The following is a 26,056-nucleotide window of genomic DNA, read 5'->3' as shown; positions in this document are numbered from 1 at the left end:
GTTTCAATAGCATACTATTAAATTTTTCTATGTAAGAAACCCCCAAAGAATGGATACTACCCTAGAAGCCTAGCATTTTTCTTTTAATATTCTACTTTAAAAATCAAGCGTTACACTTCACTGAGCATAATGTGTTGGACTTCAAGGAATTAAAGACAGTGTTATTTGACAAAGTTCTAATTAACTTCTTTTTGTACAGTTGAATTTTTTTCTCATCAAGTTTTCTCACCAAATACTTCTCAAATATTTTTTCATCAAATGACTGCTTAGAAATGGATATTTTATTTAAAAAAAGAAGTATTAAAGACAAAGTAATGCTAGGACTAAAGTCTTCCCAAAGTGAGAGAAATAATAATAATAATAATAATTCATTTCTGTGCATGCCTTATCTGTTCAACTAAAATGTGTTACTATACATTGTATACTAGTTCAGATCCAGAGTCCATTCTGTTTAGCTCAGGAAATACTTATTGAATCACATATAAATCAGTAGATATTCTACATCTTAAATTTTATAACTTATATATCTAATCAAGATATATATCTTTTTTGTAATTTTTTTTTTTGAGTAGAGTTGACACACAATGTTACATTAGTTTCAGGTATACAACATGATGATTCCACAAGTTTATACATTATGCTCTGTTCATCACAAGCATAGCTACCATCTGTCCCATATATTGCTATTACGATATCATTGACTACATTCCTTATGCTGTGCCTTTTATTCCTGTCACTTACCATTCCATAATGGAGAGCCTGTATCTCTCCTCCCCTTCAGCCATTTTGTCCAACCCCTGCCCCCTCCCTTCTGGCAACCATCAGTTTGTTCTCTGGATTTATAGGTCTGATTCTGCTTTCTGTTTGTTTATTCATTTGTTTTTGTTTTTGTTTTTCCTTAGATTCCACATATGAGTAAAACCATATGATATTTGTCTTTCCCAGTCTGACTTATTTCAAACAGCATAATACCCCCTAGGTCCATCCATGCTGTCTCAAATGGCACCATCAAAATATATATCTTGAATCAAAGCACAACGAAATACTTGTTAAGTGAATCCTTTTCCTTGGTACGAAAGAGCTGCTCATGCTTCGGTGACCCAAATCGCATCCCATTCCATACTTAAACCTATAAACAGCAAAGGGTTTGGGAACACATAAATGGAAGAAATGAAGCATGATTTATTTCCTGTGACAAGGGGATAGGGTCCTTTCTCCCCTGAACACAACTGCCAAATAGTATAGACAGATATCTGATCAAAATCAGAGTTCTTTTGGAAAGGACACAGGAATGAGGCTGTTCAGTAAGTAACTAATAATACCTGCTAAAACTTCACATATACAATAAAAAATTCAGTAATGTTAATTACCAGTAAATATTCTTCTAGCATCATACTATCAAATGTGGCCAGAATTCTTATGAATTCTGGACCTTAACTTAATTTCTTTTTAAAATTCAGTTTTGCTTTTAGAGTTTCAATGTATTTCCATAGCTGACTCATAGAAAAGTACAATTATTTATGGCTTGCTTTTTTCTGAGCCATTATGTATAAAAACATAAACTCAGAAAAGCAAGGAATCACTAAAAGCATATTGCAGAAAATGTGATTTAATAGTAAAATTTTTCTAATTCAGGCAAGTTTAAAGGAATGATGAATAAAAACAATGAAAAATCTTAAGTAGAGAATCATTATTTCTCTATTTTTTCCCTAAGGACAGAATGGTAATTCAAATTAGGTGATCCTAATTGATGATTAATTAGGTTCTCAGGGGAACAATATAAATGAGAGTAATTTAATATGATATCGATAGTTTTGGGCAAAAGAAGAATTGATAGTACCCATTAGGAATTTATATGATTTCTTGACTCATGAATACATTACTGATTTTTTTAAATAGACTCCTTTCACAGGTAAACTCCCTTCTAGAATCTGGTCATATTTTATAAATTCTAAATGAGTTAGTTCACTTAAATAAGGTTTTACTTTAGCACAGCAATATATGCTATTTATATTTTTAAATAATAACATAGTGCTTTTGTATTTGAATAAAACTTTGACATATAGGCATTGAACCATTCTTAATTCAAGAAAAGTAAATTTATAAAGCTGGCAAAAGTTCATAGCTTAGGGAAATATCAGTCATAATCTAAAATAGTGGTTACCTCAAAGACAGTACACACTCTCAAGTTAGAGACCATAATCCACTTTTCAACCTCAAAGGTGAATCGCCTTCTAATCATCAGAACTGAATACTGGATTTTTGTTTGTCTGTTTGTTTGTTTGTTTGTTTTTAAGGAAGTTCTATGCCCAGCATGGGGCTTGAACTCACAACCCGAGATCAAGAGTCACGTGCTCTATGGACTGAGCCAGCCAGGCACCTCAGAGCTAAATAGAAGTGAACAAAGTAACCAATTTGATTAAAGTGATTAAACTCTTTCCACCTCCCCCCAACCAAAATGAACAGTAGTTGAAAATTAAAGTCTTAACCATAGCTCCAATCGCAACATTTTAAAATATCTATTCTAGTAGGAGGAAGTTTGTAATATTATAGATATTCACATTTCTCAGCAAGCAGCACATAGTAAGTGCTTATTAAATACTTATTCTTTGAAGTATTTTTCATTAAATTACTTGCCAGTGATTTTCTAAGGACAAACTATAAACATTCAGAAGTGCTCCTCCTTACCTATTTCCTTCATATTCTTTTCCCATTATTACTCGCACAATGGTGTAAATGTGTACACTACCTTCACTTAGCGCCCCCTACAATATCAAGTTTTATATCAGATATTTTTCCCTACTTACTTCTAACAGAGCTTTTAGTTGGTTATCAGGTCCTGTTGGAGCTGACAAGTATTAAAAATGTAAAATATCTAGTTACATGTGGCCATGAAATTCAGGGAGAGATAGAGATTTCCAGATGGTTTACTGTTCCTTGTGCAATCATGTTTCCAGCCTCCATCCTGTCATGCTATGGCACTTCTCCATTTATGGCAGCAAGTGGCTCAAAGCTTTTTGGAAGTTGGGTAGATGTCAGAGCACAAGCAGGAGTTAACTCAAAATGCATCAGAGGGAAAGCTTTCAAAAAGAAGTTGAAGCATCATAAATGTCAAGGGGGCAGGAATAAATACCAACTGTTGTCAAGACATACTTAACAAAGTTTATTAGAAAGGCAGAAGGAGATGTGAAAATAGTTTAGGGGCGTTGAGACACTAAATTTAAATCAGCATTTTTTTTCATTTAGAAATTCATAAACTCCAGCCAAGGAAACTGACACTTGAGTAAGTATAAATTCCATGGTAATGATTATTTAAAACCCCTATTGACTATGAATTTATGCATAGGGATTCATATGCAAAATAACAAAACTGCATTATAATAGAAATGAGAACAAAGCAACGGAATTTGTAACAGGTTAAAGGAAGCATTAATTCCGGTAGAGGAGAGTCAAGTTCCTAAAGAATCATTTACTCATTCATTCAGCAAAAACTGTAATTATTGTGTTCATGTCATAATTCCAGGGTCTTTAGAAAGTAATGATGAATTTAAGTTAAAAGTATGTAAATTTCAAAGTATACTTTTTGATATAAAAATACTTTTCCTTAAATAAAACTGACCTGTGCAATAAAGTCACATTTTCATTGATGGGGAGAAGAACTTCTTAAAAAACATTGTTTATAGGAAAGTAAAGGAAGAAGGCCGAGGTGATTGATTTATTAAAGAAGCAAAATCATGCTGGATATGGTATCAACAATGTATTGTTTTGACAACAATAAAACTAATAAAGTTTCATTAAAAACAATAAGTAATTACAATGACTACTGTTTTTGAAGTACTTATAAAATACAAATTAGACATTTTAGTATAATTAGTCTCTATGTTGGTTGTTTTTTTCAGTTCAACTTTACAGATGAGAAAACTGAAACTCAGATAGTTTAAAATTTTATACAGGATTACACATTTAAGAAGTGATTTAAACCCGTTTGTTCAATTATAAAGCTCATACTCTCAAACGAAAATTATATTCATGATTACATTATCATTTTTATTGGCCAGTTAAAAATTTAATAAAGTAGATATATATTCAATTTGTACTACCAGTGATATAAATGAATCTAATTATGGCCTGTTGGACCACAGTTAAATGTGTTATATATTTTGATTTGTTTTATTTCATCCTGGAATATTAAATTTTCCCACTTCAACCACTTTTTAAAAATATCTTCATGCTTATTTTTTGAAAATTAAAGATAACTATGTAGTTTCAAATGCAATTTTAGATTGGTTAACCAGTGTCCATTCAGGTCTCTGCAGATTTCTGATTGAAATGAAGGCCAATAAAAATTCTTAAAGATAATTATTAGGGGGCGCCTGGGTGGCTCAGATGGTTGGGCGTCTGCCTTCGGCTCGGGTCATGATTCCGGGGTCCTGGGATCGAGCTCGACATCGGGCTTCCGGCTCAGCGGGGAGCCTGCTTCTCCCTCTCCCTCTGCCTCCCGCCCTGCTCATGCTCTCTCTCTGTATCTCTGTGTCTCAAATGAATAAATAAAATCTTAAAAAAAAAAAGATAATTATTAGAAGAGTTGTTCAAGAAGTGAACTCTATGGAAGAAAATATTTGCAAACCATGTATCTTATAAGGGGTTAATCTTCAAAACATGTAAGGAACAATTACAACTCAATAGCAAAAAAAACCCCAAGAACCTGATTAAAAAATGGGCAAAGGACTTAAATAGATAGTTCTCCAAAGAAGACATACAAATGGTCGACAGGTATCTGAAAACATGTTCAACATCACTAATCATCAGGGAAATGCAAATCAAAACCAAAATGAGACATCTCCTCATACTTGTTGGGATGGCTATTATTAAAAAAAAAAACAAAAGACAACAAGTGTTGGTGAGGATGTGGAGAAATTAAGACCCTTGTACACTGTTGATAGAAATGCAAACTGATGCAGCCACCATGGAAAACAGTATGGAGGTTCCTTGAAAAATTCAAAATAAAAATACCATGTGATCCAGCAATCCCACCTCTGGGTATTTAACCAAAAGAACTGAAATCAGGATTTTGAAGAGATAGCTGCACTCCTGTGTTTATAGCATCACTATTTACAAGAACCAAGGTGCCAAAACAACCTAAATGTCCACTGACAAATGAATGGATAAAGAACATGCTATATATACAGATAATGGAATATTATTCAGCCTTAAAAAAGGAAAGAAATCCTGTCCTTTGCTACAACATGGATGAACCCTAAGTGAAACAAGCCAGACACAGACAGACAAATACTGCATGATTCCATTTACATGAGGTTTCTATTATCGTCAAATTCATAGAATCAAAGAAAGGCATGGTGGGTGCCATGGACTGGGGGAAAAGGGAAATTTGCCGTTACTAATCAATGGGCATAAAGTTTCAGATAAGCAAGATAAATAAGCCCCAGGGATCTGCTGTACAACATTGTACCTACGGTTAACATTACTTTATTATTGTACACTGAACAATTTGGTGAGAGGAAGATCTCATATTAAGTGTTCTTACCACAATAAAAGAAAACTTAAAAAAGAGAACACAAAAGAATGAACTTTCTCACTCAACGAGGAATGTAAGCAAAATTGTCTAGATGGAGGAGCAGTTTAAATAGACTACTTTTGTCCATTAAAGTGTCTTTCAGTCTACTTGGTTTCTTTAGTTTCTGGAAATCATAGCTGCCTCTCTCATGACCTTCATTATAATCTAGACAGTCACATCGACATTTCTCCCAGAAAGCCAGATAAAGCACAAATTTAGAAAGTCTGAGCATGGCATATAAAGCTGCCTTTGACGATTATAACTGAAGAACAACTCTGTGGGTGTTTAAAAAATTATTCCAGTTATGTGGTTCAGTCTCTTGAGATTTAGTGGTAGCCAATTATGGCCCACAGGCCAGAAAAGGGACTGATCTGAAGACATGATGATAAAGTGGACAGGTGAAACAGATTCAGCTTTTTTTTTCCCCCCCCTACAGGTAGATGTTGATGGACATAATGAGAGATTTAAAAATCTGACACGGCTTTGATCCGTTCTTTGATGCTTCCTGCTGTTGTCTATGATGTGACTCTTTATAAAATATGGTCAGGTAAAAGAAAAAGCCAGGACATAGTTTCTCCCCATTAATGATTAATAAAAATGACTTGGCAAATAGAATTCTGCACACGGGCAAATGTCAACAGCACAGGAGGGCCCCTACACAGTAAAGAAAGACATTTTGGACATTGTCACACTAAGCTACTCTCTGGTCCCTGATGCTGCATGCTCTCACAGGGTGACTCTACACCCACTTTTATCTTTTCCACACACCCTCTCTCGCATGTTACCGCTCGTGAAGTGATTACACCTGCTTCAAGACCAAATCAAACTGCCTTTCCAGCCCTCCCGGCTGGGACGGTCATGGCCAATTTCACAGCATCTGGTACGTGCCTCTATTACTGTTCTGCACCACGGTATTGTATGTATTTGCCTGTATCTCTTCTAGACATGGTGTTATTAACTAGTTTTGTGCTATAGATCCTTTGGGCATCTGGCAAAGCATATGGAACACTTCCCAGAATGTTTTTAAAAGCATCAAATAAAAAGAAAATCATATAGGAAGACAAAGGAAATTAATTAGATTGTAATATGGTTACCAAATAGTAAAGATAGGAATATTAGATGCGATTAATGCACTAGTCGAAGGCATAAGGATTAATATAAATTCAAACTAGTGGTTAATATCAACCATCTTTCAAAATATCTGCAACAACTAGGATCTGATATAAAAATATTGGTGATAAATTCACAGATATTGCTAACACCGTATTGTGTCACCTGACTTCATAATTGGAAAGAAATGCTAATTTTCAGTTAGAGGTTAGGGAAAATAAGGCTGCATTTTTTTTTCCCCTCTCCCGGTTTGTGGACCCCAGATTCAAAAGCTTGCAATTTGATTGCACGGCCTCAAGGGCAGAGTTTTTGATTTGTTCCTCCTTGAGTCATTAGGACAGAAGAGAACCACCGGCACAATCCAAGCACTCCACAACGTCTGCTCAGTGGTGGCTGAGCTGTTTCGAAGGCACGGCGGCTGATTTTATCACTGCCCTTATCACATCACAACAAACGAAGAAATTGGCTATTTTCGATTCAGTTCAGCAGCGGGTGCCACACCTGGTGCTACATATATTCTTCTGTTTCCACAGACAGAAGCTTGAAAACGAAAACTGAAAAGCATCTGTGACTCAGCAATTTGTGTTTGTTACATTTTGTCTCTCCTTCCCCCTAAGTCAATAGACGACCACGGAGATGTTGATAATGCAGCTGATAATGTCCTCCTACTTCACGTGGCTTCTGTGGTTACAGCTTAAATCTCTAATCACAGAACCTAAGCCGTCTCTACAACCCAGCCTGAAGATGGGAGAGGGCAAGTATCACGAATTTCAGCCTTTCAGATAGAAGGTTCTGACACCAACCGTACTGACGCGCTGCAAGACGTTCCTCTATTAGTGAAGGTGAGAAAAACAAAAGGCTCTGACTAGTGGCGATTTCTTTATTATATTAAGAAGCCCACCCAATTCTTCTGGGGAAAAAAATGAGCCTGTCATTTGGATGTCTCGCAATAAGCTGCTTCCTGATATCATATAAACCAATAATCTATGGTTAACTTTTCAGCTCTCACCTGTTTTATTTTTAGCATAACATTTGGTATAGCTATAGGTGACTTCTTATTATGTTCAATTTAATCAAATTAGATGATCAACAAAATGACAAATACCATTTATCTTACTGTGTTTTAATGACACAATTCCAGCAATGATACCTATTAGTACAAAAAGCAACTATATAAAATAAATATCTCAAACATTTGCCAAATAGATATATATAACACATATAATAACTTATAATAATGTCTACTATAACCGAATTAAAACAAGCAGTGAGTCTGTTTCCAACTTTCCCAACCAAAACTTCTTTCTAAATACAGAAAAGTTTTTTTTTTTTTTTTTAAGATTTATTTATTTATTTATTTGACAGAGAGAGACACAGCGAGAGAGGGAACACAAGCAAGGGGAGTTGGAGAGGGAGAAGCAGGCTTCCCGCCGAGCAGGAAGCCCGATGTGGGGCTCGATCCCAGGACCCTGGGATTATGACCTGAGCCGAAGGCAGACGCTTAACGACAGAGCCACCCAGGCGCACCTAAATTCAGAAAAGTTCTAAGAGATTTCATAAGGCTGTGCTGCTTATTAATGTGAAAAACATCAACAGATAATTGCTTGAAGAAGAAAATGGGCTTTTTTAGTAATAATAACAAATGTGTCGCATACCTGGAAGTATATCAGCCTTATCCCCTTTGAGTAAAAAAAATGAGATCTTGGTAAAATATGATGAAAGATCCTTACGGTGTAACTTGATCATAGTCTACCTGAGTTATAACTGTTGGCATTATTATCCTAAGAATTGATTCTTCTTCATAAGACTTTATTATACTCACTATAAGAAATTAGCCCTTTGCACAGCATTAATATAATATTAATTTATTCAACATGTAAAAGTAAGAATATTAACTGCCTATGTATAAGAAAATAAATATGCTAGGCACTGTTCGTTACGTTAGCCATTTGATGGCTCATCATTCTCTTGATCTCAGAACCAGAAGTGCAGTACTCAACAAACTAACTGGAAAAAAAAAAAAGTTTTTAATGTAAAAAGTATAGAGTTCTTGATGTTTGAACAAAGATGAGCTTTTAATACTTTCCAAATGAAAAAAGAAATAGGTTTGTTCTCCTCCTGGCTCTAGTAAATAGGAAAGGCGATTGCAAAGCAGGTATTCCAAAATATGAAACAAAATTATCATTGCTGAAAAAAAAAATCTTCTAGCATCTGTTGCAACACAGAGCCATTATAATGCAATTAGACAGACTAAGGACCAGATGCTAAGGAAGCAAAATTTAAAAGATAAAGCATGGATATTTTGGTTAATGAATTTAATTCTAAATGTTACAGGAGTGATTCATGGACTTTTTTCCCCTAAAGATCGGTTGTCACATGTTCATAGTGCATTTTAACATGATGCCTATGTAATATATTGAGAGAAGTAAATTATCTCTCCCAGAATATTAGATGTTTTAAAATGATTCCACTGTAGGTACTCTCACAGGTAGATGAATAACTTGCCAATGGTGATATATGACTCTTTATATTTATACCTCAGAAAGAGTAAGAAATAGGTTATACTATAAACGGAAGATAATTCTATGGGACATGATCAAAATGAAATATATTTTAGAAATATTTATCATTTCCCCCCTAATACTCTCAATCCCCTGTTATTGTGTCATGGGAATATATGCCAAAATAATTCTGAAGATACAATTTAAATACTACTTTAAGAAATATGTAGCTAAAAGTTAAAGCCCTTTAGCATGTTCACATTTTATATTTCCATCTACAGTTGCCTCTAGTACTCATTATTTTGAAAATAAAAATCTCCTGTACAGTAAGTTTGTTAAAATGAAACTTCAGATCATACCAGAAGGGCATAAATAGGAAACAAGAGAAGAAAAACAAGTAACACACGAACCTGCTAACTCATATTTAACAAGTTTACTTTATCAAGTTGAAAATAAATTGGAGAAGCAATTATTATGCAAACATAAATAATACTGTATTTTCATAGATGTGTAACAGTAGCTCACTCAAAAAGTAGAATCTGTGTTTTCTTAATATGGTCTGTATTTAATGCTTTTGTAACTTACTATACAAGGGAATAACTTTGACATCCCCAGATTCCAGTTCCCAGGGAAGAATGATCAGACCAGGGAGGTACGTTGATTTTAATTGTGCTCAACCTTGATGACTCAAGTTCTCCTACAGACTCTCTATCGTAACAGCAATCACTTAGGAAAACTGTAAGTATTTATTACAAAGCAGTGTACCTCATTTGGATATTCAGGAATTGATCAATCTGTAACAAACATAGAAGGAGCATTGAAAATACGCTGGAAAACACCACCTCAGCATTAATGATGACTATATGATGAGAACGCACCTTTTCTCACTTATGCTTATTACTAAACATCTGTCGGATAAATTAACGAAATTCCCACATACCATATTATTTTTAGCAACAATAACAAATCCATAGATGAGGAAAGCTAATTCTTTACTTTCTTCTGAGACATTCACTCCACATACAGTTAATTTTTCTCAAGCTAAGTGACAGAAAGCTAGAATATATAATGCTGCAAAGCCAAGCCAGAAGTGACACGATTGGCCATCACAGACAAGGGGAAAGCATTTTTCCTTTTAATGAAAGTGTAATGCGGGGATCTCCTGAACAAAAGGAGTTACAGTAGAGGGATATTCCTTCTGTGGACTGTGCCTAAACTACAGATAAATATGATAAATATATGGTTGCCAAAGGAAACATTTCTCTGAACACAGTATCAGTCATACAATGTTTAAAAAATTATAAACAAAATTAAAATTTATAAACAACATGGAGAATATAAAACATTGCACCTGCTCTCAAGAATTTTATAAAATAGTTACCGAAACAAAGAAAATCCACAGGAAATCATTAGCAAGTAATTAAGTTGAGAACTGGGTAAAAATGTGGAACAAAAGTTCACAGAATGAAGTGAGGTTTGAAGCAGTTAAGTAGCTACAATACTAGAATGGATTTTTGAAGATGGTAACACTTTAGAACCAAAAGGAGTAGAGAAGACTCCAGAAAGGGAGAAGGAGCCTACCAGGATCAGAGTGAGGGAACTGGCCTATGCAAGAGACAGAATATTTCATGCTGAGAATATAAAGAAAACACATCTAAAACTGTTAAGAGCACACAGTCAGAATGAGAGGATTCATATTGCTCTTGACTTTAAAGAAATTCTACTAGACTTGAGAGATACTGAGCCAATCCGCTAAAGGCCTTGGATGAATTTTTGTGACATAGTTATTAAAAACACTGTTATTAAAAGTAACTCATCTTTATTATCATATTTTACTTTTTTGCACTTAATTTTATTTGATCCCTGGAATTAGTGAAAATAGTCAGGAAAAGATCATTATTATGTCAGTTTTTCATTTGTATTTTTTTCCCCATTTTGTTGAGATGTCATTGACGTATAACACTGTGTAAGTTTAAGATAACTAACATAATGATTCAATACATGTATGTATTATGAAATGATTAAAACAGTAAGGTTAGTTAACACTTCCATCACCTCATGTAGGTACCATTGTGTGTGTGTGTGTGTGTGTGTGTGTGTGTGTGTGTGTGGTGAGAACATTGAAGATCGACCCTTTTTTGGATGCAAAGACCGAGACCCCCTAAGATGAATGACTGACTTAAAGGCATACAATAAGCATGGGAGTTGGGACTGCTCTCATATGTCCTGATTACAAAACCAATACCCACTTCTATAATTCCTCACGTTGTTGAGAATCTGAAACTTTTATCACGAAAACACGTCTAGAATGTCTGGAATCATACCTTAATAGAAAATGGAGAAAAAAATCCATTAAAGGATTATCTCAACTTGCTTAAATTTGCATGTAAATTATCCTTTGTACCCTCATATTGTGGGACAAAACAGAGGCAGAAATGATGAAACAAGCTTACCACTGAAGACCTGACTACTCTGGAAATTTAGACAATTCAGGTCATTAGTCATGGAGTCCTAAGGGAAAAAAGTATGCCTGATTCCACACTAGTAAAGCCTGAAGCTCCCTAATTTACATCCCCTACTTGGCTGAGGATATCAGATGTGTTCGGGTTGGACAAGTTCAAGACTTTTGCTTGAGTAATTTTAAGGAATGTAACATGGCCTGAATAGTAATTGGTTATTTAATAATCCTGCTTGCAGAGCCAACATAAGCTTGCCTTACTCTTAAGCACAGAATAGGACCAACTGCCTTACTCAGTGCTAGGAAGAGAAACTTGCATCTGCATATAAGCTTTAAAGTCAACCTGACATGAAATACTGAAATACATTTTGAAAATGAATGAATTAGTGATAAAATTAATGAGAAAACTAAAGTCTCCGGAATGAAATATTTTTGGCATGTGATCACCTGATACACTGCCCTCAGAAGTCCTTGGCAGTTCAGTCTGCTGAGCCACTCAGCATAGCCGCTCTTGCATCATGGGTATTATATTAACACCAAGACAACTTGACTGTTTGTCCTTGTGTCACATCACATTTCGACACTAACTTTTACTCCATTTGTCAGTCTCTTTCTCCACCACAATATGCCCCTTTACCAATTTGAAAGGGCTTCCCACTAAAACTACTACTACCAACTACAACTTCTGTATCTGACACTAACTCTAAACCCCTCACCGAGGAACTCCTCGTCATCTTTAATATGAGCTTCACTCACGTCCATGTCACACCATCCACACTGTGTGATGTTTAGCCTAGCCTGGGCTCCAACCCACCACTTCCGTGTTCCATACAAAGAACAACACCTCAGACCACACGTATCTGCTTCCACACAGTCCGGAGTACTGAGTTATAACCAGTGTCTTCTTTCTCCAAAAGTGTCCTCTTTGCTAGTGAAACATCAAACAATGTAGAGATTGCACCTCAGGAAATTACTATTTACCCACCATCAACCAACCCTGACTCTTCTCTTCTCATTAATGCATGCAGCAAAAATGTAGATTAAGCTAAGACGATGTGCCTGGCAAGATGCTTGTTACTGTATATACAGTGATAATCAAAGCTGCTAGAGGTTGAGTGAGGAAAGCACTGTAGGCAGACACAATAGCAGAAATGACAGGTCAGTGTGGCCAAAGTACAGCAAGAACCCAGAGGAGGAGGAGGAGGAAAGACATGGATCTCTGAGAACAATAATGCTTTTAAACCAGATAGGAACACAACCTGGTTTACATTTTTAAAAGATCACTATGGATGCATTATGGCGAATGGAGCAGAAGGGGTCAAAAGCACAAGTGGCAGAGACAAGGTGGCGGGAGGTGTACTGCCATGTTTAGCAGCAACTTAGAATAAGATAAAATCGAAAGATATGGATGACGTCATCTACTTTCTCTGCTGTTCCATGCGTCTTTTATTCATGCATCGTGACAATCTGGCACGTTACCTAGAGCAGCTCTTCTAAACCTTTCCACTGCTTTTCAGGTTCACAAACTGTTTCCTTCTTCTTCACCTCCTGTTCCATCTTGATGGATGACTGTTCTTTAGCTACTAAACACAGCACAGTCATCCGGTGGGAGCTCCCTCGTGCTCCCTCCTTCTATCATCTCCACTGCCCTTGCCCTGATTTTTAAGCATGTGAAATAATCGATCTCCAACGCTCTGTGTTAATTTGGATTCTCCCCAGACTGACACCAAGGTGAGGACTTAAGGGTGCAGTGAGTTTTTCATTCTGATTTCAGAAAGTACATGTTGGAGGGGGGGAAGAAAGTGAGATTTAGGAAGGGAGAGGAGGCGAGAAAGGATGTATTAATGAGCACATCAGTAATGGGAGTCAGGGGTTCGATCCCTTTGGTGACCCTCTGAGAAGCAGTGTGCAGTGTGGACCATGCCTCAGAGCCATCCTGCCAGAGGAAGAGGAGGCTGGGGCACTTTCCAAGGACTCCCATCCCCTAGTAGTTAAAGTTTGCTCCTAGTGATATCACTCCCCTTTCCCCATATTTCTGGCTCACTCCTATTTGCAGCAGAGCAAGCTCCCATGGTGCCAGAGTAAGTTCTCGGGCAGAGCAATAAAGCAAGAGACAGGAACTCTGGAGATGGTGAGCCAGGAACTACAATGAACTTGGGTGGGAAAAGAAACATGGAGCGTGCAGTTCTAGCACCCTCTATGCCCGCTGCACCCATCCCCCCCCCCACCATTAAGACCTTGTTTATTTCTCTCCTCTACTGAAGCACTCTTTAAAGGAATTATTGTTATGAGCTACATAAGGGACATATTAAGTCATCTAATCCAACCCCCTTAATTGAAGATTTGAAAACTAAACCCCCAAATTCTTCAGTTAATTTGGGGGATACTATTTGCAAACTTTTGCTCGGCCTATAAAATGTATATTGTGCTTTATATATTTTTATAGTGTTTTATATATTTTTAGGTTGCTCAATAGTATGAACATCCATTCTAATACCTTGATATCCCATTGCCTTCTGTCAATATGTCCTACCTCCTACTGGTTCACAAATGTACAAATCTAAGCCAGTATCTGTTGAGCTTTATAATCTCTATTCAAGACTCAGTTGAAAAAAATTGCAGACTTTTAAGAATGGGCTAATTGGAAATATCTGAAGCACAAAAGCTATTTATGTTCCAAATCCTCCCTACAGAATATTTTTATTTGTGCTATATACGACTTTGAGTAGAGGTATTGTTTGTATTGTTGTTTTGTGGTTGTTTTTTAAACCTATAGAAATATTTTGAGGGTCCTGGAAACCTCCAAGGTAAGTGTTTAAAAACTGTGCTTGCAGGAGTCTGTCAGTATTTTGGTAAACAGTATCTGAAGCATAACTATAGTTTATTTGAACAGCAGGCTAGTTCACACAGAAACTGTTTTATTCATTGGAATGGCTTCACATGTGGTATACTTTATTTTTAATTTGGTTTAGTTTATGATTAACAATTATGATTCCAAAGGTGGTTAAATAACATAATCTGTTGCATAAATGATACTCTCTACAGCAAGGGGCATCAGTAATATATATTTTTAACTTAATTCACAGTGAACTTATTTGTATCAAAAACCTTTAAGTCAAATAATCTACTGCAACTAGCCATGATGAATCATTTCATTATCTTCAATTATATGGCAAGGTTTTTCCTCCTTGCTCTTCTTCCAAAGGGCTTTGTCAGACACCACTGATGTTCATTTTTATTGGAGAGAGATTCATCTAGATTTCCTGATAAATTTGTGAGAATGTCAGCACCCCTTACTCATTATTCTCTTAACTTTCCAAAAAGTCTCTTTTTTGAGAATCTCTTAACTTTCAAAAAAAAAAAAAGAAAAGAAAAGAAAAGAAAAACCCCTTTGACATATTGTATTTTTAAGAGACTTGAGTTTCAAGGAACTTTTCTCTAGGTCCATGCTCAATCTTGGCTTGAGTCTTGAACATGGAGTAAAGTGAAGCAGAACCATTTTTCTGCTTTTGGCACCTTCAAAGCGGCCTAAGAAAGTACACACAGGTGGGGACCTCCCTCCACGCTTTCATTCCTCTTTCTTACCTTCCCTTAACTATATTACCAACACCTTTCCTAAAACAGAGGGGCTTCAGTTTTGCCTGGCTGGGAAAAAAAAAACCCATCTATTTCAGGTTTTCCCTTCCCCCCATTTCCATTTCAAGTGCTGGCTATAATAAAATGCACCGTGTGTGTGTGTGTGTGTGTGTCTGAAGAGATATGATTTTGGCTTGACCATGAGGAATCTGGAAACCGAAAAGGTGAACAGATGATCATATCCCAAAAGACTCAAATGAATTTGTCAAAGAAATCTAGTATTAATAAGAAAAACAAACAAAAAACCCCCAAATGCCTTTTGTTCTCACATTCGGTTAATGATCTAATAGCTATCAGAATAAAATGTCACAGATATTATTCATTTGCCAAAATAAACGGCATTAAAAATTGAAATAAAAATACCCCCTTCTTTCTTTCCCTGGGCAAGTTTGCCTGTAGGATTCATTTGTAGAGCTAGTTTATTGAACGCTTGTTACATTCCAGACAGGATTAAGTGCTAAGGATTCAATGATGAAAGCCAAGGGATATGAGAGCCCTGGTAGAGTGTTAGTGGTTTTTTTTGTTGTTTTTTTTTTTGAAAATTTATATTCCAAATTGCCATTAAAGATGGCTTTATTTTCATAATAAAACCATAATTTATCACCATAAATATTATCTATTTTAGTAATCATCAGCTGCTTTAATCATGAATGGGGAAGTGAAAAGTAATAAACTGATAAGTGAGCCAGGCCACAATAAATCTCTTGCTATATTATTTGAACATTAGAAATATGGCACATTGCCTTTTAAGCATCACCCTCTTTCATCAACTTGGAGTAGTATCAGAATTAAAATTGCATGAAAATGCCATCATAGCTCTGATGATTTCTGAAGCCTATATAGGTAGCATGTGCTAGGTAAGACTAGACAAAAAGAACACCCTATAAAACTGACATAAATGACAGTATCTACCTTCTTGATGCACTTCATCAACAAAATTGCGAGGATGAGTGTAATAAACATCTCTACTTCCTTAAAGGCCTCGTACTCCCAACTCTAAGTCACCAACATCTAAATTTCAGTAAAAGTCAATTATCCATATTATACATTGAATCTAAATGTTGTACCCCATTAGAACATATTAAAGCTTAAATTTTACTGAATGAAATGGACCATAACGAATGAGCATGTAACTTAAAAAAAAAAAAAAACAGGAAAGACAACAATTTTTTGAACGCTTCAATTCAGTTATTAGCATCTTAAAAGATGTGTTTTAATTTTTTCTTAGGCATTATAATTAAGTAAAAACCCAGTCTTCTCAGGGTTTAAGTTTGCAAACTGTGGTTTCAGAAAAGTGAGTTGGAGAAACCTTCGATTTTTACGGACCCAAAGGGGGAGACTTGATGTACAGTGTGGACTCAAGTGCTTAAAAGACATGGATCATGTTTTCATTTTGTTAAAAGTATCACAGACTGAATCTTTACTGAGGGAGGTAGCTCGGGGAATAAGAATCAAAAGAGTAATTAAAAATGGATTCTTTACATTACATATTTGAGAACTGCTGACCAACTGTTTACTTTAGCAATGTTATTGCTAATTTCTGTGGAACAATAATTTCCCAAATAGGTATTTGATATTTTAATGTGTTAATCTTTAATGGAACAAATGCCTCAATTTTGTGTGGGCAGTGTGTTTATTTTCTTGTGCAGTGGGCAACTTCTCTAAGCAGTGTGTAAAGAGTACCCAGGTAACCAGATGAAGGGAAAGAAAATAAGTGTTCTGTTTCTAATAATGAATATCAGCCAAGCTCTGTTTTTCCCCCCATTCATTCAACAAGACGTTTATTGAATCCCCGCCATTTACCTGACACGTAAATCTCAACCTGTTGACTATTTCTTGAGCTCCTATTGTATGCAATGCATTGTCTAAGTTCCTAAGTCTTTTGTCCTTTTATCAAAAATAGAAACTTTCAGAGAGCCGAACCTTTTCTTTACCCTTTTATCTCCCACCCAAGTGAGATAACCTAGCCATCCTTGGTGACTCATCATTCTTCCAATTTCCCATGAGTCTATTCCCTCTACCTAGAATGTCCTCCAACTAGATAAATCCTCAGGAGCCAGAGTCTTATTCTACTTGAATCCTGGCGAGTCTGATTGATAAATGAGAATCTTCTCATGTTGGCAGTGCTTCTCAAAGCGTGGCCCCCACACCAGCAGCATTAGCAGCTCCTGGAGAGAACCCTTTTAGAAATGCAAATTCTTGGGCCCCCCCACAGGAGAACCGGATCGGAAACTCGAGGTGGGGCCCAGCAAGCTGTATTTTAACAGCTCTCCAGGGGATTCTGAGGCCCTCCCAAGGCAGGGAGAGCCACTACCTTCTTCCAGAGCTTTTCTGAAGATCAAAGGAGAAAAATTATGTCACAGGGTTTTGAAGGAAACAAATAAATAAATCAAGGACTATGTAAGCATAATTTACTAAATAGGTCAAGGATTGTTTTTAACTTATTTTTCTGTTTCTCTATTTCCTCCTTAGTTTGTACATGCATTTAAAGATAATCTCAGCAATGTCAGCAAGCTTGGTGGCATAGTTCAAGCTGTGAGGGTTCAATAAATAGGTCGGTAAACATTGCAAATCAACACAGCTTTTGATGAAATGTCAAGCAAGACAGAGCTTAGCTATATTCGGCTCAGCTTGAATTCATAAACCATTAACTGGCCTCTGTACTTCCAGGACAATCTGTCCGATGAATAAAACACAAACAGAAAAATAATAAAAAAAAAATCTTTAGAAAGAGATTACTAAAAGGCAACCTTTAAGTGATAAATGGCAACCACGTAGTTCAGAGCAAATGAGAGAGAAGTCTTGCAACAGTGGGTAGCTTCTCTTACAAATCAAATTACGGGACGGCGTGGGATCAAAATATACTTTTTAACTTTGGACTCTTTAATGTATATTCATAATTTTAAAAAGGCTTTTTTCATCCTACTCTTTTAGCTCTGCCTTGCCCCCCAAACTAGACATCTTCCTTCCTGATGACAGAAAAACTTGTCGGAAGAGATAGGAATTTTAACAAAATTGCCCTAATTTAGGAATTAATGTACTTTTAATATACAGTTTGTACATACTGATAACAAATCTTTCCTGATTTAGAATTTTAGGATCTCTTAAAATTAAAAAAAAACAAAAAACAACCCACAGGTAACATGACTAATCATAACTCCTTTTTACTTTACTTTACTTTACTGCTAGCATTTAGCAGTAATTGTTGAACCTTTAAAATCGTTCTTAAATATTTCAGGCAATTAGGCAGCCTGGAATCATTGTTTACCACTGGCAGCCCAGTTTATGTCCTAATAAGCTGTGCATATCTGATCATGTCTAAATCACTCTTCACAACAATCCGTATTATTTTCCTTTTCTTTGACAAAAATATTTCTTGAAACTATATATATATATATATATGTATCACAGAGATGTTTCTATTGCTAAGACATGTAAATTCGTCACATTAGTTTTCTATTGCACTCATGGATTTAGTCTAGGTCCCGAGAAACTGAATTTGAAGGAGAAATATTATTGTTTATTAAGGTCTGGGTCATTAAATTTTTTTTTCTTGTCACTTCATATCAGAAATAACTTAAGATTCCTAAAGACCAGGTTCATAAACGCCATAGCCCAAAAAGTAGAATCTGGGCTCCTTGTGATTTCAGTGCTTTGCATTATCATATAGATCGCTGATGTCAAACCCCTTCCCCTCCCTTTCTCCCAACAAAAGTCCCCATTTAACTTTTAGAGAAAGCCATATGGAAGAGGAGGGATCCAAATTTACCCTAGAGGCTGCAAACTGACCACAGGAGTCACCTCTGGGGAAGCCTGCTTCGGACGGCTTGTGGCATTTATCCTTCTTCTGAATGGCTGTGGCATTTATCTGCACATTTTACTCACCAGATGAGACCTCAGACATTTCAAATTCTGCGGTGGCAGGCTACACCTTCATAGGAAAGCTTTTTGCTGATTTCCCTGTTGGTACTTTTCTCTTACACATTCTATGGGGTCTGAGAAACCTGGAGGTAGAGTCATAGCCAAGCACAGATAAAGCAGGTACATAATCTCTGCCCAGCTTCACAAACGCAGACAAACGCACAGTCTTTTTGCACCTGTTTCTTCCGCTCCGGTTGCCCTGCAAAGGGAGGTAATCTTTACCGATTCACAGGGAGCGTTTTGCCAACACTCCCCTGTCACAGCAATGGTTTCTTCCCTCACAGGCTCAATCTACCTGATTACGTCCCCTTCTAATCAGTAACCTCACTTTCTGTGGTAATAAGTGTGCCGGCTGCTTTATATAGGCTTTCTCCCAGACTGAAGCAGAAACCAGAGAACGGAATGCAAGGAGCTGATTATTATGAGGACACCTGTATTTCTGTCTAGCCTTCATGTGAACTCGACAGCATGCTCATTTATGCAAACATGTTATGAAAGAGAGCAGAAAGGAGGGCGCAGAAAGAAGAGCCTGGACCTATAAAGTTGTGCACCGGTGAGACGCTAGGAGGGGAGAGAGCAAGGCCAGCAATGTCCAGTGGTGCTCGAAACACATTTGAACTTCCTAGGAAATATCACAAGGAAAGCGCTTGACGTCCAAATACCTTCCTCTAGACCTACTTTTAAAAATCAATTCTCAGATCTGAAACAGACTGACACCAAACCCAAGGCATGATGCAGAAGTTAATTCCTAAAGCAAATGGAGATTACTGAAGATTGAAGCAAAAATCCAACCATGTAAACCCTGAGTTTTTAAATAAAAGGAATAATATGAATAACTTACTTGAGATTATATTTGAAGTTCCACCTTGAATTCTGTTCCTTGCAAGTACAGAATTGTGCCAGCCTTGCGTAATGACTGTTTACCCAGAGCATAAGATTGAAGTGGATTTTCAGATTAAAAATAAAACTCTTAAGTACGTCAATCCCCATCTGATCAAAGCACATAAACTAATTTTTTTCAAGTGCTTCATTAACAATATACCCAAGAAAAGCTGCATTTCTCTCAGTTTTCTTTAAAGAGGAAGTTGTTAAAATGTTTGAAGTCCACGTAAAGAGAACCAGAAAAATAGTCAGGGCTGCTTCTATTCCACCCTGTAGATTCAGGGCCGGACTCAAGGTCCGGCAAACAGTAAGCACTCAATACGTGTTTATTTAAAGTGAACAAAAGCCTATGGTATAAAGGGGTCATTGTCACTGCCACTTTTATTTTCAATAGCCAGGTTCTGTCCTTAAAGCCACCATTTGCCAGGGCCTCAAAAGAAATTAAATGCTACTGTTTTCTTCCCTAGAAAATATTCCGCAATTACAACCATGTGCTATGATGGAAGTAAGTTACAATGTGAGTGATTATTTTTTCCTTGCTCCTTTTTTTCTACTCTCAATTTCCAGATGTGGAAATTTCATCTGGAGAGAACAGGAGATGTTGGTGGGGAAAAGTTCATTAATCGTACCATATCCCCTTGCCTACAAAGAGTACCGCATCCAAATTACAGAAGAACTAAAGAAACCTCGTAGAATGAGTATATAATTAGCAGTGCTGCTAAGTGAATGGAAATGGAGGTTGCCTAACTTAATTAACTGTAATCATTACTCACTGTCGTCCTGCTTAGAAAGATTAGTTGAGGGTATTTCTTCTGTGGTACCCCATTAGACATTTCTACTTCCATCTTAATATGAAAACGATCATGCTACAAAGACAGTACTGTCATTCCCTTTCAATCAGATATAAACTTTACCGAACAAGCTGGTTCTGTGTCTTAGCTCAGGGAGCAGAACGGGAACAATGAGAACATATTTTGTGGGATAAAAGCTAGAGAAATTAAGAAAACAGTAGATAATTACAGAAGTGAGTGGCTTGAAGAGAAAAATAAAAGGAAGCCTATAGAGGAGTTCCTATAAAGAAACTAGCTCTTGGCCAAGGAGGAGGGAAATAACAGATGACCATCGAAAAGGGAAAAGTAAAGATAACACAGTATGAGTAGGTGGCCCCATACGGTTTTGTTGGTCACAAAATGCGCCAAAATGCAGGGTGCTCAAGGGAGCTTCAAGGACACTATGGTTAAGGACTGCTTTCCTATAATTTATTTATTTATTTTTTTAGAAGACAACTCTTGCATCTGGGAAGCATTTATTCTTTTGAATTAATGAAAATCATCTCGCATGCACACCTACAAAGAACCTTCACACGAATACAAGAAGAGGAATAGGTCTGTGATGGCAGTGCGGACAGTGTTTTGCTTCATTTGCCTTCTGTCCCCCATTGCTAAGAAAGTTCACAGCACCTCGGACTTTGTTTCCTGAGTCCATTTCCCCGTTCCAGAAATTAAGCTGAGTCCACTAGTGCATTTCAAGAATCTCTCCTTGGGATGCCTGGGTGGCTCAGTTGGTTAGGCGTCTGCCTTCGGCTCGGGTCATGATCCCGGGGTCCTGGGATCGAGCCCCGCATCGGGCTCCTTGCTTAGTGGGGAGCCTGCTTCTCCCTCTGCCTGCCGCTCTCCCTGATTGTGCTCTGTCTCCTTCTCTGATAGATAAATAAATAAAATCTTTAAAAAATACATTAATAAAAAAAATCTCTCCAGCAAGCCTGCAATGTTGACAGGGTTATCATTATGCCCATTTTACAGGCAAGGAGACTGGGGCTCGGAGAGGTTTCCCAGTCACCTTGCTAGTAACAAATGGCTAAAAACCCAGCCCCGCCTGACTCCCTAGCCTGGTATGTCTCAAAAGGTCATGTGCATAAACAATCATCTGGGCACCTTGGTAAATGGAGGCTACTGAGTCAGTATTTGTAGGTGAGACCTGAGACTCTGCATTTCTAACAGGCTTTCAGATGTTATTGCTGCTGCTGGCTTTTGAACCCTGCACACATTGGGTAGCAAGGCCTTAGATGTGGGGGTTCTCAAACTTTGCTGATATGGGAACTACCTGGGGATCTTTTGACCCTCCCCATGCCCAAGCTGCACTTCATCTCAAAAGAAGAATCTCTACATGTGAGATTCCAGTGATTCCAGTGTGCAGCCAAGTTTGGGAATCTGTGCCCACAGACCTGCTGTTCTCATAATAGGTGTGCATCAGAGTCAAGTGAAGAGACAGTACAGAATACAGAAGCCCAACTTCATTAAAGTAAGGACAAGACTTGGGCCTTCGCATGCTTGAGTAGTTCCCCAGGTGATTCTGCTATCTAATCAAGTTTGAGAACCACTCTCTAGACCAAGCTTTTTCAAATCCATCATCTGTGTGTTGTCATGAAAATTGTCAAGTTTGATGAGACTTCTTTCCCACTTAACACCCCTGAGCCTCTCAAACCACAACATCCCCATCCACAGACATATTAAACACACACATGCATGCACGCACACACACATACACTGACTCTTTTGTGGTGATCAGTGTCCTCATTATATACTCATTCTTTTTTTGTCTTTTTTTTTTTTTTTTTTGCTTATTATGGTCAGGTGCACATTAAATCTATGACTCTGTCAGTATTTCGGTGGAAAGCATATCCAAGTTATAGGACATTAGCTTTATGCCCAGGGTAGCTATATAATTAAAAGTAATCGATTTTGAAAAAGGATATGGTAGTAAGTTCAAATGAATAAAAAAAATGATCCCTGAGCTCAATAACAGCAGCACAATGTATCACCCTGGGGTTAAAACCCACTTCATAAATGATCCTCAACTCTTCTTCAAGGGCCTGCGAAGATGGGGGTCATTTTGACTAGTGACACATTTTGGCTTCAGGGGAGTTTTAACACGGGTGCTGTCAGATTATATCTCGTTAAACATTTTTGTTGGCAGTGAAGGGAAAATGTGAGCGTTATTAGAAATGTAATCAGCAGAGTACAAATTTTACTTCCTTACAGCTCCTAAGAGCACATAGTTATAATAAAATTCTTTTGAATATTTCCCTTACCATCATTTCAGAATGCCAAGCTGTTAGTTTCAGTGAGGACTGCCTGGTAGAACTCTGGGTATGGTGTTCTGCACAAAGGTGCTTGAGAAAGGAAGATGAGTAGGGGCTGAAGTCTGTACCCTTCCCCCACTCACCCATCCTTGTGAACCTGGCATAGGTCAGAGTGGGCTTTCTCAAAAATACTGGTTCTCCTTTGGGTTGGGAGGCGGGGCTCTGGGGACAGCAGGGTGCAATGGAAAATGTTTGGGGTTGCGGTTGGAAGGCATTAGGAACTAACTGCATAACCTAAGGCAACTTATTTAAACTTTTAGCATCACGATGCCTTCCACCTGAAAAAGAGCATGACAACGTGCCCACAGAGATCCAGAGCTCAGGCTCTATGGTGAAAGCAGATCAAGTAATGCTTGAATTCCAATTCCGCTTATGTGCTAGCTGCGTAAACTGGGCATGTCACTTAAGGCATGATTTCAGTATCTGTAAAATGGGCACAATATTCATTCTAGCTTCCTAAGGGTATTGTTTGGACCAACTGCAAGGTATTTAGCACAGCTCCTGATGCAGAGTTAGTGCTAAATAAATAGTAGCTGCTATTTATCAACAACAGTAGTAAGATCATAATAACTCACATTTCCCAAGGCTTTGGAGAAAATTAAATCAAATGATGCATACAAAATAAGACTCTGAACTGAAAAACACTGTAATGCTGTTAGAGATGGGGTTTCTTCCTTTTAGTAATGTATTTTTCCATATCTTAATTTAATTTAATTTTTTAAGATTTTTAAAATTTATTTATTTGTCAGAGAGAGGAGAGAGAGTGCACACAAGCTGGGGGAGCGGCAGGCAGAGGGAGAAGTAGGCTCCCCGCTGAACAAGGAGCCCGATGTGGGACTCGATCCCAGGACTCTGGGATCATGACCTGAGCCTAAGGCAGACACTCAACTGACTGAGCCACCCAGGCGGCCCTCCATATCTTAATTTTAAAGAAATAGTAGTGGGAAGTAAGCAAGGAGTACAGCTGTCAAGGATCTGGCCACGATAACTGTTCTGAGAGGTGAGGCCCCTATTGAGAGCTGGAGGCAAACCTAACACGTCTATCTGGTAGTAAGCACCTAAATATACAATACATCAGGGAACAGTGTGGACTCTGAACGCACAGGTCTAAAACTAGAACTTCAGTAACCTGGCAATGGGCTGAATAAATTGGAAGTAATCCCATTAAATCTTTGTCTCTGGAGTTATTATTCCCAATAATCACATTTTTAAATCTCCCACCTTGAAAATCCTGTTTCCTGAAGTTGCCTCCAAGTAGCAGTAAGTTACCCATCTCCTATTCCAAAAAGAAAAATGAGACCAGCCTATAAACACATTACCCAACACAGCGCCTGAAAGTGCAGGCTGGGAGGCATCATAGCGCAACGGAAGTCAATTTAAACTAGAGCTTTCTCTACAAGTGTAAGGGATCCCAGCCATAATTGTTCTGCAGTAACCTTGGAAAGGTATACTTTTATTCAAACTGTGCTACGATTTCAGCTTATCTCCTAGGGAAGGACTTTAGTTTTGGTCTCATTAAGTTCATGGAAAGCCAAGTCCTTTGCAGCTCCTTCAGCCAGATTCTTTATAGTTTCTGTAATCACATCGCTGTGGTGAGCATATGCATCTCAGTTTACTTAGGATTTTAAGCATAATTCTTCATGGCCCACTTATTTCTCAGTATTGTTCTTTTCCTTTGACTCTATGTCTTTCACACGGAGTTACACCAAGTTTGAAGAAAAACGAAGGTAACGACATACTCCGTATCACAGGAGTTTTTGCTTTTAGAAGTCCAGGAGGATAAAAACCGATCTGGTTGTTTGTTGTGGATGATCAGTGATCATTTTCACATCGAATGACCAAAAAATCATTTTACGCTTGGAACTGTATATAAAGCAATTCTGCACAGAAATCTCACCACATGGAATATCTCCGAGTATTAAGTTTTCATATAAACGTGAACATCTGGAAGAACTTGAGCCAACTTGGGAGCTATTATTTCACTCAGCCTCCTTCATCAAACAGAGCTCAGATCGACCTTCCCTTACCTTTAAGCTTTTCTCAATGAACTGAGTAATGGAATCTTGAGGGACACCTTTAAACCCAGCAGTAGAAGCAAAAACCTTCCCCACTGATAAGCAAAAGGATATTTCTGGCAACAAAACCCATCAACTATAGGAGGTATATATCTAACTCAGTCGGCCTTCAATTAAATGCTAGTCAGAAACCCCTGAAGGCAACACCAAGGGCTTAGAGCAAAATAAAAAGACCACAGACATACTGCAGATGATCCAGTCTCAGAGAATGGTCTGCATGCCGCTTGGCCCTGAGAGTATTTGGAAATTTCCTACAACATTCAAAACCTCAATATTTCTAAGTCCTGGGAAAAACCATTTAATAAACCCATTAATTTATAACTGAGACTGTTAGCCAACAGAAATGATGCTTCTACTTATGATTGGCATTTGGTTAATGACGTGTATTACACCACCTATATAAGAACATTGTAATATATGCTCTTTAACATCATAAAATCCTTAGAAATGATAAAATCAATCCAGTTAAGTAGGTATAGCCCTGGTCTTTACAGATACCCACAGGTCTATAATGCTGCCAAATATATCTTCTTAAAACATCAGTTTCCTCACATTACCTGCCCTGGTTTTTATAACCATAACTCTTGATAGGACTTTTTCATCCATTGTGAAAATTTTATCACCTGCCATTCATTCCTCAACACACCAATCTGGCTTCCACTTAAACACACTACTTTACAGGGATGTCCTTGCATTACACTAGAAAATATTTAGGAACAGAAAGACTGGATTTATAGTTTCCTACTCCCTATTGCC

General features: G+C 37.4%; 1 protein-coding gene and 1 long non-coding RNA gene across 13 annotated transcripts in view; one reads left to right on the top strand and one right to left on the bottom strand.

The window, feature by feature from the left end:
• DMD (dystrophin) overlaps positions 1 to 26,056 on the bottom strand; it is a 2,185,421-nt gene that overhangs the window by 1,947,583 nt on the left and 211,782 nt on the right. The window lies entirely within an intron of this gene.
• LOC144380418 (uncharacterized) overlaps positions 6,297 to 26,056 on the top strand; it is a 64,753-nt gene continuing 44,993 nt past the window's right edge. For 2 of the 4 annotated variants that reach the window (XR_013444549.1, XR_013444548.1), the window contains exons 1-3: positions 6,297 to 6,455; positions 7,303 to 7,527; positions 9,802 to 9,924. This is a non-coding gene — a long non-coding RNA (uncharacterized LOC144380418). The remainder of the gene's footprint in view (positions 6,456 to 7,302; positions 7,528 to 9,801; positions 9,925 to 26,056) is intronic. The other 2 variants (XR_013444550.1, XR_013444551.1) reach the window with 2 other exon arrangements.

The sequence above is a fragment of the Halichoerus grypus genome, chromosome X (genome assembly GCF_964656455.1).
Source record: "Halichoerus grypus chromosome X, mHalGry1.hap1.1, whole genome shotgun sequence".
NCBI classification, from domain to species: Eukaryota; Metazoa; Chordata; class Mammalia; order Carnivora; family Phocidae; genus Halichoerus; species Halichoerus grypus.
The sequence above is the reverse complement of the archived record's forward strand: the minus strand, read 5'-3'. Positions and strand labels throughout refer to the sequence as shown.